Here is a 13,320-nt window from a genome sequence, read left to right as displayed (position 1 = left end):
TTAGGCCCCATTTCAGCACAAAAGACAACTTGTGGGTTTTCAGCTTCCTGGAAAATTGAAGAATTGAATCGAATGGGAGTGAAAACAGAGCCTTAACACAGGAAAGGAAAAACTGAATGCAAGGTCTTAGGCATAACAATGACCATTTGTAAGGATGGCCTCATGTTCTAGCCATTGTTAACTAACGTATCATGGCAAGAAATGGGCCTGCCAAGGGAGTGAGGACTCATCCAGAACAACACACATCAGTGAGAGAGAATTCACTCTATGGCAAGAAGATGCACCTTTGAAGCAGCAGGCCAAGCTCAGGAACCAGGCATACAGAGGCCCGGAGCAGGAAGAGCAACTCTGTGCATGGCTTCACAGGCTTTCTGTCAATTTCTCTGTGCTTTGCCATGCTAAGACAAGAGAGACAGGCAGCAGCTATGTCCTTTAGGTTACCATGGCCCCACCCAAAGAGCTCTTGTGCATATCACCAACCATCCCTGACAAAGGTGCTCAGGAATGAGATAGATGAGTATTCAATGGGACTGCCAACTTGGCAGACTATTCCTTTCCCACAAAAGCCTCACTAACATCACTTGGAACTCTATCTTACCTCAATTTCTAACCTCATATCCAGACTATATACATTCCATTATCATTCTGGTTTTCTGTTTACCACCAGCATATCACTAGACAGTCACATGGTGCATATTGATGTTTTAATAAAAAATGGACCACACTATATGATGACAGTCCCATAAGATAACAATGGAACTGAAAATTCTTACCACCTAGTATTTTTACTGTATTTTTTCCTATGTTTAGATATTTTCCTGTTTTACAACTGCCTATAATATTCAGTACAGTAATATATGGGATAGGTTTGTGCCTCCAAGCAATAGGCTATGTCTGTGTTAGGTTGTACCATCTAGATTTGTGTAAGCACACTGTATCATGTTCATATAATGACAAAATCACCTAACAACTCATTTCTCAGAATGTATCCCTATTGTTAACCAATGAGTGATGAGTCATTACTTCTGGTATCAGATGCACCTGGAGAGCCAAGCTACTAAGAATGATGCACGAAGGCTTACTCCCACCAGTCTCACCTCCTTCAAACCCAAGCAGTTGGCTTCCAGATCCTATGTTCTTAATCACTACAGACATATTCCCCAAACTTACCTAATTATAAAAGAAGTACCAAATGAGTGTATGTGGAGGAGGGTGTTAAATATATATTCTCAGACTCCTCTCTTTAGAGATTCTAGTTCAGTGGGGCCCGAGATAGATCCTGGAATCTTTATTTTTAACACACCCTCAGATGACTTTCATCACAGTTTAGAAACAGTTCTACATGCCACAAGTATTGCCCACTTGAATTGGGATTCCTTCAGAAGCATAATGAAACTGGGCCAAGGTCAACTTATTCTAGACAGACCTGGCAACCATAAATCGTACAGGTCATGCTTTTCCATTTCCTTCAGGCAAAACCCTCAATCCTCTGAGAATCTTACAGACTGGCTGTAATACCTCTCTCCATTGCCAGGACCTCTGACCCCACCTAATTTGCCAAAGAACTGGCCCACCTTCTTTTTCTTTACCCCAAACATCTTGCCATCCTTCTGATGGCTTCTCTGACCACAAGGATGACCCAAACAACACTCTGGTCACTCGGTTATCTGACTTCATCATTTTAGTGTTCTTCGCTGAGTTCATTTCTTTTCAGTGGTTCAGGTCTGTGGTGAAATGTAGAAGTCTGCCATGACCAGTAATTAAGTGCTCCAATTCTGAAATCTTCCACTCACATATTCCTCTCTGACCATATCCAATTACTCCATCACGCCAATACACCCATTCCTTGACTTCATCAACACCACTGGTCCTCTTCTCCTCCTTATTTAGCCTACACCCCATCTATCATGTTAATCACTCCTTGAAAAATACTCTGTTTTCTGACCCACTGTCCTTCTGCCAGTCATCCCTAGCAAACCCCAACTCTGGTTCAATCCAAATATATGCCTTTTTTGCTCCTAAAACCAGATGTTCCAATCAGTCCATAGTCTCCCAATAGAGTCCTGAATATTGCCTGGATATCAGAGACACTGTCTTCCTCTTCCTGACATCAATGGTTCATCAAAATTTCTCATTTTTCCTCTGACCTATTCCTACTTATTCTTAGCAGATAATCTCCCCTCTATTTCACAGGGATGACAAGCCACCAGACTGGCACATGCTCATAAGCCATCCCACCAGAAAATTCGACTGTGCCGGTATTCCATCACAAGAACTGCCAAGTCTGTCATGTCTGAACCATGACCCTGTTCACATGGTTATCTGACCTGACGTAAGCACCCTGGTGGTGAGCATTCCTGAAGTAAACAGTATGATGGTGGTATCTTTCTAGTGGAAAAAAATAAAATAGTGTGTCTCTTTTTGTGTGTGTATAATTCGGCTCCTTAGAATGATCTTGAAAGATAAGGTTTTTCTCAATTTGCAATTGAAAAAAACAAACAAGTAGTTTTTCCAAGGACTAGCAGCTAGAAAGTGGCAAAGAAAATTAAAACAGAGCCTGAAAGCAAACTAACCTATGTGCTTTGACATAATGGCTATTAAGAAAAACTTTCCATAAGTTTTGCTCTTTAAAGCAAGCATTCTTATTTTTTCAAAGTCCCCATACATGCTTAAAAACAAACATGAGGTCCCATTAATATCACAGCATATCTCACATTCATTCCTATATTTGTACCAGAAGGCAGTGATGAATAATAGGGATAGTCCAAAGATCAGGTCATGTGCTTTAAAATCCTAACACCACTACATTCTTAGCTATATGCTTTAAAAATGTCCTAACTTGGGCTGGGGATGTGGTTCAGTAATAGAGAGCTTGCCTAGCACATACATATGAGGCACTGGGTTCAAACCTCAGCACCACATAAAAATGAAATAAAGATATTGTGTCCACCAACAACTAAAAAATAAATATTTTTAAAAAGTCCTAACTACTCTAAACTCTACTTTCTCAACTCAGAAATAGAAATGGCAACGTAATTATCATCACCACCTTTTGAATTCTCCCAAAGGTTTAGACATAATGTGAGAGTACATTTAATAGTGGATCTGGTATACAGTAAGTCTCAAAAAAATGGTTAGCTGATATAACAATTAATATTCAAAATGTTTGAGCACCTGTAAAAATACTGGATTCTAGGCAGAGCAGTGGGTGCCAGGGCTGTGCCATAACCAAAGTAAGGATGTCCCTGTACTCATAAATTTTGTAGTCTGTTGGGAGAGTTAACCACTTAAGGAAAGCAACAAACATATAAATAAAATATTTGGAATTTTTATGAACTTACAAGCAAGAACTGCATGTGTACTAATGGATAATGAAGGGATAATCAGGGAAGGCCACTTTGAGGACTAGACACTTTAGCTGAGTGGATATTTGAAAAGGGTCTTTCTATGACAAGGGTGGGGAGAAGAATGCCAGGCAGAGGGTACACAAAAAAGGAAGAGAATTTGGCATATTCAACAAATTGACAGTACTCAACTTGACAAGCATGGTGACAGTAAGCAGGGGTTGGGAGAGGGAGAGGGTGTGGGGGCCTCAAGAGTAAGTGTGGATATGACTCTAAGGAAAGTGAGAAGCCACTAAGCAGGGAGGTGGCATGATCTTACTTTTTAGTAGGATTACTCTGGCTGCCATGAGAGAATGTGCTAGAAAGAAAGTAAGAATGAAGCTGGGAAACCAACTAGGAGGTGACAGCCTTCATCCAGCCAAAAGAAGAGGGTGGCTGATTTAGGAAGAAGAGGAATGAAGGATCTGTAATATTCTGGTGGCTAGGCTGACGGGCCATGTGGTGGACTCAACATGGGATGGAGAAAGAGGAAGAATGAAGGACAACTACATCAACAAATGATATAATGCTATATATACACACAATTGACTTTTATTCAGCCATAAAAAATTAAATTGTGTCATTTTCAGGAAAATGGATAAAACTTGAGAACATTTATGTTAAGTGAAATAAGCCAAACTCAGAAAGTCAAGGGTCATATGTTTTCTCTCATATGTAGAAGCTAAAGAGAAAAAAGGAAGAAAAAGGTAGAGTAGAAGGATCTCAAGAAAATTGAAGGGATATCAGTGGAGTAGAGGAAAGGGACCAGTAAAGGGAGGAGAGAAGGGAAAGGGGAAAACTGGGAAATAATATTTGCCAGATCATACTGTTAAATTGTGTACATATACAAATATATAACAAAAAGTCCCACTATCATGTACAACTATAATGTGCCAATTAAAAAAAAAAAAACATGGAAAAAAAGAAAAAAGAAGTAAGGACAACTTTCAGGTACCTGACCTGAACAATGAATGGAGAGAAATGACACTGAGACAGGGAAGGCTGGTGGGGAGACAGATATGAGTGGTCAAGAATGATGAATACAAATTTGAGAGGTTAAGAGATCAATACTGAACATGTGAAGATTGAGAAAACAGTGAGGCAGCAAGCAGAGACAACAAGAAGGCCTCATAGCTGAAAATACAAGTCTAGAACCAGAGAAAGGGCAGGAGGCAAAGCAGAGGGAGTCATCTGCATCCAGAGGGTATTAACATCCTGGGACTGGATAAGATCAGACAGAATACGAAAGAAGTGAAGGAACTGAAAAAAGAATAAGAAAGCAGGCTGATAATCTAAAACTGAACACGATTAAGCAACCCACACGAAACAGAGTTGCCCAAATACATGTTCAACAAAAGCCTACGGAACAAAAATAAATTCCTAACACAATCCCTTTAGGCTTTTAAAAAGAATGAAAATTTCATTTAGTATTCTACCCTCCCTCACCATTCTTGTATATTTAGAACATAAGGAAAAAAAAAAAAAAAGGTCTTGAAGGTCTCTGGACTAGGATCCTTAAAAACAAAACACCTTTTTTTTTCCTCTCAAAAACTCACTAAAAGTAGTCCACCTAAAGTTCAAACCTCTAAAAAGCTCACATTATATCTTCTCTGTAAAAATTCTGCCTCAAGATAGTTTTCCCGGGCTGGGGATGTGGCTCAAGCGGTAGCGCGCTCGCCTGGCATGCGTGCGGCCCGGGTTCGATCCTCAGCACCATGTACAGACAAAGATGTTGTGTCTGCCAAAAACTAATAAATAAATATTGAAATTCTCTCTCTCTCTCTCTCTCTCTCTCTCTCTCTCTCTCTCTCTCTCCCCCCTCTCTCTTTCTTTAAAAAAAGATAGTTTTCCCACCCTTATAATTATAAATTATAACTAAAAATTCAATTGTATGTTTTACTACAGATGTTGTTTCATCCTGAAAGATGAAATGTTACTTTCAAACAGTTAAAAGGCACATGAGATGTAAAATGCTCAAAAGGTCAAGGACTTACTTTAAAAGTTAAATTAAAAAAAGTAAGTGTACCTGCTAGCCAGCCAAAAACTGATAAGCAGGGAGATGAAAAGGATAGAACTGCCAAGAAAATAAGTAAATATAACAGCTATTCCCCAAATAAAAACACATTAAACCTATAATTATATCTCTGGGTATCTGCTGACACAAAAAGCCCACTCTGCTTTTGAGGCTTATACTACTATTACTTAGAACAACCAAGTTGAAATCACAGCTGTAAACATAACTGGGACACCTTATACTTTACAAAGATTCCCAGTGTGACACAGGGGATAATGCATAAAAAAGAAACGCAGTCACATTTGCCAAAAATGTTCCTTCCCTTAATTGTTTAAGTTAAATCAAGACTATAACTCTTTTTAATATAATAAACCTCACTTTATAAAATAATTCTCAGATATGGAAAGGAGAAAAATGTTGGGACTTTTAAAGAGACTAATGATATAGCTATCTAGACCTGCAGCAAGGTCATGTGAATGGATGGATAATGAACATTCATTCAATCAGCAAATAGTAAGTACCTACAAAAGGCCAGGTATAAGTCTGGGCCCTGAAAATACATCAGTGAAAAAAAAATCTCACTTTTCTGGGTTGATGAGGGAGAGAGAGAATAAACCAACAAACAAATAAGTGACTGTAAATAAAGCACAGCAAGAGAGGACAGGGGGTGAGATATATTTTATAGAGCAAGATTACATTTGAGCAGAGACCTGAAGTAGTAAGGGAGTCAATCATGATAATATCCAGTGACCAAAGTTCTCAGCAAAAGGACAAGAAAATGCAAAGGCATTGAGACAGGAGTTGCTTGAAGTTTTAAAGGAACAGCAGAGACATCAGTCTGGCAAGGCTGGAAGTCAGAACCAAGAGGTAGCCTAGCAGGCAACAGAAAGGACTTCAGATTTTAAGATAAGAAGCTGTTAGAGGGCTCTAAGCAGAGAACTGGCACAACCTGACTTATTTTTTAAAAAGGGAACACAAGTTCCTACTCATAAAACCAAGACTCATAATCTATTTATAAGCGAAAGGGGGCAAAGCATACAATAAAATTCTTATAGTCTGATAGCGTTTTTTTGCAAGAAAAGAATATGTACACATGGGAACAAAACTAAAAACATAAATATTGTGGTTTTTGAGGTTACAGAGTTTTTCTTACATTTTCGTTTTTCAAGTTTTCTGTCTTAAATATGAATTATTTTGTAACTTTTAATGTTACCTTTAAAAAAAAAAAAACCTACTTCACCATGAGACTGTCCTAGTCTGAAATCTTACTTCAATATATAAAAAACAAAACCGAAAACAACACAGAGAACATTTTTTCCCAAAACTACCACACTTCCCATGCAATGTTTGCCTATCATGAACCACTGCACAAATCGAGTAGCTCAATGTATCAAGGTCACAAAACCAACTTAGTTAATATTTATCATTACATAGTAGCTCTGTCCCCTAAAACAACTTTGATATCATCTTTCCAAGACAGCAACAAAAAGGCCCTTTTCATTCATTTTCTAAGTCGCTTTGATACTATTTTGCTGCTTTTGGATTTTTCCATTGTACGTCTCTTAGAAACAAATTAAGCCCAAATAAGTTGTTCCAGCTAATGAAGTGCGCTTTTGGCTCTTTCTCTGTAGTTGAGAATTATTCGGCAAAATACCAATTGTTTTAGGACGCATTTTTCTCTTAGTTTTGAAATACTGCAATACTAAGTTACCACAAATAAAGAACCTCAAGATAACAACGTACAAGAACATGTATATAAATGGAAACCGCCGTAATCCATTTTTAAATTGAAAATGTGTGGATGCCTCATGAATAAACATTTACAAATATATTCTAGCGTTCACAGGACATAAATAAAAACACCACCCCGCCCCTGCCCAGTCCATAACAGTTTTTTTCAAGGCAGAAATGCAAACCATGCAACTCAAAATGACTCAAGCTCTCACTTCCACCTGAGCCCCACATCCCACCCACTCCTCAATCACTTCCAACAGGTTTCTCTGAATGAAATCCCAAACTTAACAAGCCGCAAACTCTGCTCACATACCACTCACGGCATCCGAGAACCTGAGATCCACGTGTAGTGTTTTACGTGGGGAAACAACAGCCCAGGGTTCAAGATTCTACTGTACCCCGAGTGGTTGGTGCCCCGGCTCAGCTGCCTTCCCTGGCGGAGCCGATGCTCTTTACACCAGAGGCATGGGCTGTCCAGCCCAGCAGCGGGCAGCGACCCACCGGAGTGGAAACAAGCGGCGCTCACACATGCACTCTCACACCGCCAGGCGCGCCCCCGCGGACACCCTACTTACCCGCCACCAACCATTCTGCTCCTTTCGCAATTGTGTGGCCCTTGGGACCACAATGACCCCAGGGACCCCAGGGCGCCCGAGCCTGGAGCGGGGAGTGATGACAGATGGGCGAGGGCGGGGCTTCGGGGGGAAGGGGCGGAGCCTCCCAGCATGGGGGTGCTGGCGGCTGACAGAAAGACAGGGGGCAGCGGGCGGAGGGGGCTGACCTAGCCTGCGGGCCGGGCTGGGGCCAGGCCTGGCGGGAAGGAGCTCGCGCGGACACAGAGGCTGACAGGCAGAGAAACACACAGACACCGGGTACTGACAGTCGCCGGGGCACACGGGGTCGGCGGGCCGCGGCGGACGCTCACCTGGCAGCGGCGGCGGCGGCGACGGCGGCGGCCGGGCCGCACTCCCGGCGCTGCGGGCCTCCCTCCCTCCCGGCAGGCGGGCGGGCGGCCGGCGCAGGCCCCGCGGAGGCGGCGGCGGCGGCGGCGGCGGCGGCGCCTGAGCCGCGGACTGCTGAGCGGCGGGGACGCAGCTGCACCAACCGACTCCGGGCCACTCGGCTCGGCTCGGCTCGGCGGCGCTCGGAGACGTTCGGCTTCACTCGGCCCCGCTCGATTCGGTTGGGGGCGTGGTCCGGTGCCCCCCGCCCAGGTCGCCTCAGGCGTCAAGGGGGTGGGGCTTTCGAGCGGGCGCGAGCCCCCTGACGTCGCGGGAAGCGGACCTTACCCCGGGCGCATGCGCGGACGCCTGCCCCGCTCTTGGCCGCGTGGAGGCTGGAGAAGCGGGAGACGCGGGAGGAGGGGGTGGGGGCGGATGCCCGGGCCTCAGAGGTTCCCGGCTTTTGTGCTCCACATCCTGGTCTTTCCAGAGGACCACCTAAGGAAGGCCAAGCGAGGCTACGCTTTCAAAAGGGTGTGGACTGGGCAGGGGCCCTAGACCAGTCCGCCCTCGCTCTTTCCAGTGCAATGTTTCCCAATAAACGTCCTCTGGTAATTGGTCTTCCTTTTACCCCACCAAGGCTTCACTGCAGTTTTTAATATCTTCTTTTTCTTAAAAGTCGTAATAGCCAAAACAAACTTAGGATCACCGCTTCCTTAACATTATTAAATCTTCAGATACTTGGGCTTCCAAGTGTCAGCTTCGTTGGCTCCAAAAATGCTATCCTTTCTTCATAGCTCTTTACCCTGTGTGTCTAGCATGACATTGGGCACTTTTCTGAACTCCTGTCACATGTGCCAGGCATGTTTTTTTTTTTTTTATTATGAAACCCAAGTTTGTGGAAAATATATTCAAAAATTTAGTCCCCACCTTTAGAAGTCTTTGCTTAATAACAGAACCCTTCAGTCTGACATACCCCGGTGGAATCCCAGCTCTGCATTAATCTGGCTGGTTAATAATTGGCTGAGTGACTTTAGACGTGTTACTCTCTCATCTGTAGAAGGACAATATTAGTAACTAAGCAATGGGATGAGTGAAAAGATTAAATGACGGCATATTAAAGCTTTCCACACAGTACCTTAGTGTTCAATAAATAAGTCTGATTTTAAATTGAGATTGCATTAGAACTTCAGATCCAGAAAACCAGCAAATCTATTCGTATGAGCAATGTATCAAACTTTAACATGTCCAGAGCCAAACACTCAAACTTGCTCCTTACACATCTTCTCTACCTCAGTTAAGTCAACTCTAGCCTTGTAATAACAGGCTAAAACCATTGTGGTCTTCCTTGACTTCTCTCTTGCTATCATCTACATGTAATCCATTAGCAAAGATGTCAGCTCTACCTTTCAAATTCTTTCTTCTCTTCCATGAAATGTTGCAACAGTCTCCTACCTGTCCTCCCTGATTCTACCTTGCTCTCAACATGACAGCCTGAGGGATCTTGTTAAAACCTGAGTTAAAACATGTTTCTCCCCCACCACCACCAATATCCAGTGGTTTCCCATATCATTCAGAGAAAAAGCCAAAATCCTTTATTCCAGGATCTCCAAGATCCTGTGTGATCTGACTTCTCCCACTTAACCCTTCCCCACTCCTTTCACTGTGTCTCTTTCTGTTCTGCTCTCCCATTCATCAACCAGCCACACTAGCCTCCTTCCCTACTCCTTTCAGAATATGGAGGCTCACTATTACCTCAGCACCTTTGCCCTTGTTATTTCTTCCCCCAGATTTCAGAAGACATGTGCCCTCACTCCAGATTTCTACTCAAAAGTCACTTCCCCAGAAAGACTTTCCTAGACTACTAAAATATCAACTCCCAACCCCCATCACTCTGTCCTTTCACCCTGCTTTATTTTTTCTCCTACTCCCTTATGATGTGAATATTGTCTCTGATGTCCCTGAGGGCAAAGTGTTGTTTTGCTCATCTCTGACATCTAGAACAGGTACTCAATAAATATTTATTTTAACAAATGAGAGCATATATACAATATGTTGATTCAATTTAATATTATTTAACAAAATTTTCCAGGCACCTGTTTCCATGAAGGCACACTGGGGGAAATAGAGATAAACCCACTCTTCTAACCCCTGAAGAACTCAGTATTATGGGGGACACATACATGTAAAGAAATACTTCTGAAAAAAGTATTTCACACTAGATAGCTGTGCCCACTGCTTTGAGAAGCAGAATGAAGGGCAAATCTAACAGTTTTTAGGAGTGTGGGAAGGTTCCCCAGAGGAGGTGATTTGGGGCTGAATCTGAAGAGTTAATGAGAAAGGGACTCCAGACAGAGGAAATACCAGTATTGGAATGAATGGATTTCCCAAATAATATTCACCATAGTAGACAAATTTTTCTTTGAAAAATCAAGTTAAGCAGATTACAGGTGATTCCTGTAATAATGTAACTTACATTCATATTCTCATGAGCTTTCTCAAGCCAGGAAGAAACTGCCAGAAGTATAGTCGATGCAATATAAGTACAACCTGACTTTTATTTTACTGGAATGGGCTATACCTATAAACATTTTGTGTCAGTGTCCAAAGGCAAAGAACACACCACCACCACCACATATTTGTTAGGAGTATGCTGGTTGAAAATTCTAGTAATCTACTAGGCCAATTTAAGGAAAGTAAAAGGAGACTTTAGATTTTTCTTTTTTGGGTGGAGGGGTCTCAGAGGTCCAGGGTAAAAACCCAGCTAGGCTTCTGTATGGGTTGGAAGCAGAACAAAAGGAGACACTGGAACTCTCCCTGCAAGCCTGTTTTCTCTGCATCCAGGTAACACAATAGAAACGTATCTCTCAATTCTTCTCAACTATATGGTGCAACTCCGACTACATGGAGACAGTCTAAAGCTTCCCAACCATTCATCCTAAAGTTCCAAAAAAGAGGGTCTAATTGACCCAATTTGAGTCAGGTGCCCTCCCCCTAGAACAATCATGGCCAGTTAACAGGTCACAAAGTTTACCTGGACACTCTGGCTCAAGGAATGGATAACCATCAGAAAAAGGGAAATTGTTTCTGGTTGAGAAGGTATCTTAATAGAAGTCCTTCATAAAACCACTGTTTCCACTTAGTGGCAATATTTCTGGAAGATATTTGATAGTGACACAGGGCATAATTATTGAGTTCCTAATTTATGCACAAAAGGGAAGCCCATTTTTTAGGTTATAATAAAACAGTAAGTTGTCCTTTTCCCAGTCAAAAGTGGGGAAAAAAATGGGGGTGGTTGCCATATGTTTCTTGTAGCACATGATAGGATTTGTACTCCCTTACAGCTTGGAAGTAGGAGGGGCCATGTGATGTGCTTTGGCCAATAAAGTGGGAGTAGAAGTACACCTCTCCGAGGCCCAAAGCAAGATCTCAATGAGACACTTGCATACCTGTATTCATAGCAGTGCTGCTCACTATAGCCAAAAGGTGGAAACGGCCCAAATTTCCATTGAGAGGTAAGTGGAAAACAGAATATGGTATATACATACCACAGTATTGGGTGGCTGTTATTGTTTGGGTGTGAGGAGTCCCCCAAAAGTTCATGTGTGAGAAAATGCAAGAAGTTTTGGAGAAGAAATGATTGGGTTATAGCCTTAACCTAATCAGTGAATTAATCTCCTGATTGGGATTAACAAGTGATAACTGAAGTGGTAGGGTGTGGCTGGAAGAGGTGGAGAATTGGGGCATGGCTTTGGGGTATATATTTGTATTTGGCAAGTGGTGATCTCTCTCTGCTTCCTGATCAGCACGTGAGCTGATTCCTTCCACCACACTCTTCCACCCTGATGTTCTGCCTCACTTTGAGCCCCAAGGAATGGAGCCAGCCTTCTGTGCACTAAGACCTCTGAAACTGCGAGCCCTCAAACTTTTCTTCCTAAATTGTTCTGGTCAGATCCTTTAGTCACAGCAAGAAAAAAGCTGTCTAAAACAGTGGCCTTGAAAAGGAATGAAATTTTGACATGCTACGACATAGATGAGTTTTGAGGGCATTATGCCAAGTTAAATAAGCCAGTTAGAAAAATAGCAAATAACGCCTATAATCTTGGTGGCTCAAGAGGCTGAGACAGGAGGATTGCAAGTTCAAAGACAGCCTCAGCAATTTAGCAAGGCCCTAAGCAACTCAGGGAGACCCTGTCTCTAAACAAAATACAAGAAGGGGCAGGGAAGTGGCTCGGTGGTTAAGTACCCTTGAGTTCAATTCCAGGTACCAAAAAAAGAAAAAAAAAAGAAGCAAATATTGTATAATTCCATTTCTATAAAGTACCTAGAATAGACCAGTTCCCAGAGTTAGAAAATGAGTGATAGTTTCCCTAGGGGTTAGGGGAAGGGAGAATGGGAATTTGTTGTTTAATGGGTATAGAGTTTCAGTTTTGCAAGATGAAAACCATTCTGGAGATTGATTGCACAATAATGTAAGTGTACTTAACACTAGTGAACCATACACTGAAAAATGGTTAGTATGAACAGGGCATGGTGATGCATATCTGTAATCTCAGTGGCTTGGGAGGCTGAAGCAGGATGATTGCAAATTTGAGACCAGCCTCGCGAACTTAGCAGGACCCTGTTACAAAATAATAAATGAAAAAGGGCCTGGGATGTAGCTCAGTGGTACAGCACTCCTGAGTTCAATCCCCAGTACTTAAAAAATAAATAAATAAATATAGTAAATTTTATATTATGCATATTTTACTGAAAAACAATTAATCCAGTGGAGAAGATAAAATGGGATAGTGAAAAATAGCTGATCCAAAAGAAGGAAGAAAAAGAAAAACTGAGGGGAAAAACAGATAAGGACAAATAGATAATACGTAGAAAGATTATAGACTTAAATTGGACTCATTTCTGTAATGACAGTAAATGTGAATGGACTAAATAGTCCAATAAAAAGGAAAAATAAATTGACATGCTGAATTTAAACAAAGGAAAAACCAAGACTCAACTATTTGATGTTCATAAGGGACACACTTTAAGAGGTTAAAAAGATAAAATGGAAACATTATAACTAATACTTAAATTAAAAATGACACCTATCTTATACAAATTCTCTCAAAAAAATAAAGAGGAAATAATTCTCAACTCATTTATAAAGTCAGTGTAATCTGGATTCTATAACTTGTCAAGAACATGGTAAGAAAAAATATCACAGACCAATATGTCTTATGCCCATAAATGTAACAATCCTAAACAA

The 13,320-nt window shown here is 41.7% G+C and overlaps 1 protein-coding gene across 5 annotated transcripts in view; it reads right to left on the bottom strand.

The window, feature by feature from the left end:
* ZHX3 (zinc fingers and homeoboxes 3) overlaps positions 1-8,192 on the bottom strand; it is a gene marked incomplete at its 3' end in the record, with an annotated part of 121,395 nt that extends 113,203 nt beyond the window's left edge. For 3 of the 5 annotated variants that reach the window (XR_014021450.1, XM_081289973.1, XM_081289974.1), the window contains exon 1: positions 8,057-8,192. Of the gene's footprint in view, positions 1-7,444; positions 7,594-7,706; positions 7,843-8,056 lie in introns of those variants that run through there. The other 2 variants (XR_014021451.1, XR_014021452.1) reach the window with 2 other exon arrangements.
* Positions 8,193-13,320: the final 5,128 nt, after the last annotated feature.

This window comes from Spermophilus citellus (genome assembly GCF_964194105.1).
Source record: "Spermophilus citellus genome assembly, chromosome: 4".
Lineage (NCBI taxonomy): Eukaryota > Metazoa > Chordata > Mammalia > Rodentia > Sciuridae > Spermophilus > Spermophilus citellus.
Note: the sequence above shows the minus strand (reverse complement) of the source record. Positions and strands in the feature narration are given on the sequence as shown.